Source organism: Trachinotus anak, unplaced genomic scaffold, assembly GCF_046630095.1.
Source record: "Trachinotus anak isolate AG129_WGS33_773 ecotype Australia unplaced genomic scaffold, CSIRO_AGI_Tana_v1 ptg000106l, whole genome shotgun sequence".
Lineage (NCBI taxonomy): Eukaryota > Metazoa > Chordata > Actinopteri > Carangiformes > Carangidae > Trachinotus > Trachinotus anak.
This window is the reverse complement of record NW_027273957.1, coordinates 20,001-22,500: the sequence shown is the minus strand read 5'-3', so window position 1 is coordinate 22,500 and position 2,500 is coordinate 20,001.

Sequence of the window (2,500 nt, the reverse complement as noted above, 5' to 3'; positions counted from 1 at the left end):
TTCTAGTTTCGCCGACCGGTCCCCCTCTTTACCTTCCTCGGTGTAAGACTTTGAAAAACTGGCGGTCAAAGTTTTACACCGAGGAAGGTAAAGAGGGGAGTGGAGCGGAGACTCTAGATATTTGCCTTCTCCAAAGCCACATCCATGCTCCCCCTGTATCAGAGCTCCAGGGGCCAGGCTCATGGCCCAGCTTCTCCCCCTGTGATATTAAAGGCCCACACAGCACCTCCACAGGACCTCCACAGCCACACACACACACACACACATGCCTCTCTGCCCCTGTGTCAGAGCTCCAGCACCCAGGCAGATCACCCAGCCACTGGGCCTGTGACATTAAAGGGCCACACAGCACCTCCACAGCCACACACACATGCTTCTCTCCCCTGTATCAGAGCTCCAGGGGCCAGGCTCATGGCCCAGCTTCTCCCCCTGTGATATTAAAGGCCCACACAGCACCTCCACAGGACCTCCACAGCCACACACACACATGCCTCTCTCCCCTGTGTCAGAGCTCCAGGAGCCAGGCATATCACCCAGCCACTGGCCCTGTGACATTAAAGGGCCACACAGCACCTCCACAGGACCTCCACAGCCACACACACATGCCTCTCTCCCCCTGTGTCAGAGCTCCAGCACCCAGGCATATCACCCAGCCACTGGCCCTGTGACATTAAAGGGCCACACAGGACCTCCACAGCCACACACACATGCCTCTCTCCCCTGTATCAGAGCTCCAGGGGCCAGGCTCATGGCCCAGCTTCTCCCCCTGTGATATTAAAGGCCCACACAGCACCTCCACAGGACCTCCACAGCCACACACACATGCCTCTCTCCCCTGTATCAGAGCTCCAGGAGCCAGGCATATCACCCAGCCACTGGCCCTGTGATATTAAAGGGCCACACAGCACCTCCACAGGACCTCCACAGCCACACACACATGCTTCTCTCCCCTGTATCAGAGCTCCAGGGGCCAGGCTCATGGCCCAGCTTCTCCCCCTGTGATATTAAAGGCCCACACAGCACCTCCACAGGACCTCCACAGCCACACACACACATGCCTCTCTCCCCTGTATCAGAGCTCCAGGGGCCAGGCTCATGGCCCAGCTTCTCCCCCTGTGATATTAAAGGCCCACACAGCACCTCCACAGGACCTCCACAGCCACACCACATGCCTCTCTGCCCCTGTGTCAGAGCTCCAGCACCCAGGCATATCACCCAGCCACTGGCCCTGTGACATTAAAGGGCCACACAGCACCTCCACAGGACCTCCACAGCCACACACACATGCCTCTCTCCCCTGTATCAGAGCTCCAGGAGCCAGGCTCATGGCCCAGCTTCTCCCCCTGTGATATTAAAGGCCCACACAGCACCTCCACAGGACCTCCACAGCCACACATCCATGCCTCTCTCCCCCTGTGTCAGAGCTCCAGGAGCCAGGCATATCACCCAGCCACTGGCCCTGTGATATTAAAGGGCCACACAGCACCTCCACAGGACCTCCACAGCCACACACACATGCTTCTCTCCCCTGTATCAGAGCTCCAGGGGCCAGGCTCATGGCCCAGCTTCTCCCCCTGTGATATTAAAGGCCCACACAGCACCTCCACAGGACCTCCACAGCCACACACACACACATGCCTCTCTCCCCTGTATCAGAGCTCCAGGGGCCAGGCTCACGGCCCAGCTTCTCCCCCTGTGATATTAAAGGCCCACACAGCACCTCCACAGGACCTCCACAGCCACACACACATGCTTCTCTCCCCTGTATCAGAGCTCCAGGGGCCAGGCTCATGGCCCAGCTTCTCCCCCTGTGATATTAAAGGCCCACACAGCACCTCCACAGGACCTCCACAGCCACACACACACATGCCTCTCTCCCCTGTATCAGAGCTCCAGGGGCCAGGCTCATGGCCCAGCTTCTCCCCCTGTGATATTAAAGGCCCACACAGCACCTCCACAGGACCTCCACAGCCACACACACATGCCTCTCTGCCCCTGTGTCAGAGCTCCAGCACCCAGGCATATCACCCAGCCACTGGCCCTGTGACATTAAAGGGCCACACAGCACCTCCACAGGACCTCCACAGCCACACACACATGCCTCTCTCCCCTGTATCAGAGCTCCAGGAGCCAGGCTCATGGCCCAGCTTCTCCCCCTGTGATATTAAAGGCCCACACAGCACCTCCACAGGACCTCCACAGCCACACATCCATGCCTCTCTCCCCCTGTGTCAGAGCTCCAGGAGCCAGGCATATCACCCAGCCACTGGCCCTGTGATATTAAAGGGCCACACAGCACCTCCACAGGACCTCCACAGCCACACACACATGCTTCTCTCCCCTGTATCAGAGCTCCAGGGGCCAGGCTCATGGCCCAGCTTCTCCCCCTGTGATATTAAAGGCCCACACAGCACCTCCACAGGACCTCCACAGCCACACACACACACATGCCTCTCTCCCCTGTATCAGAGCTCCAGGGGCCAGGCTCACGGCCCAGCTT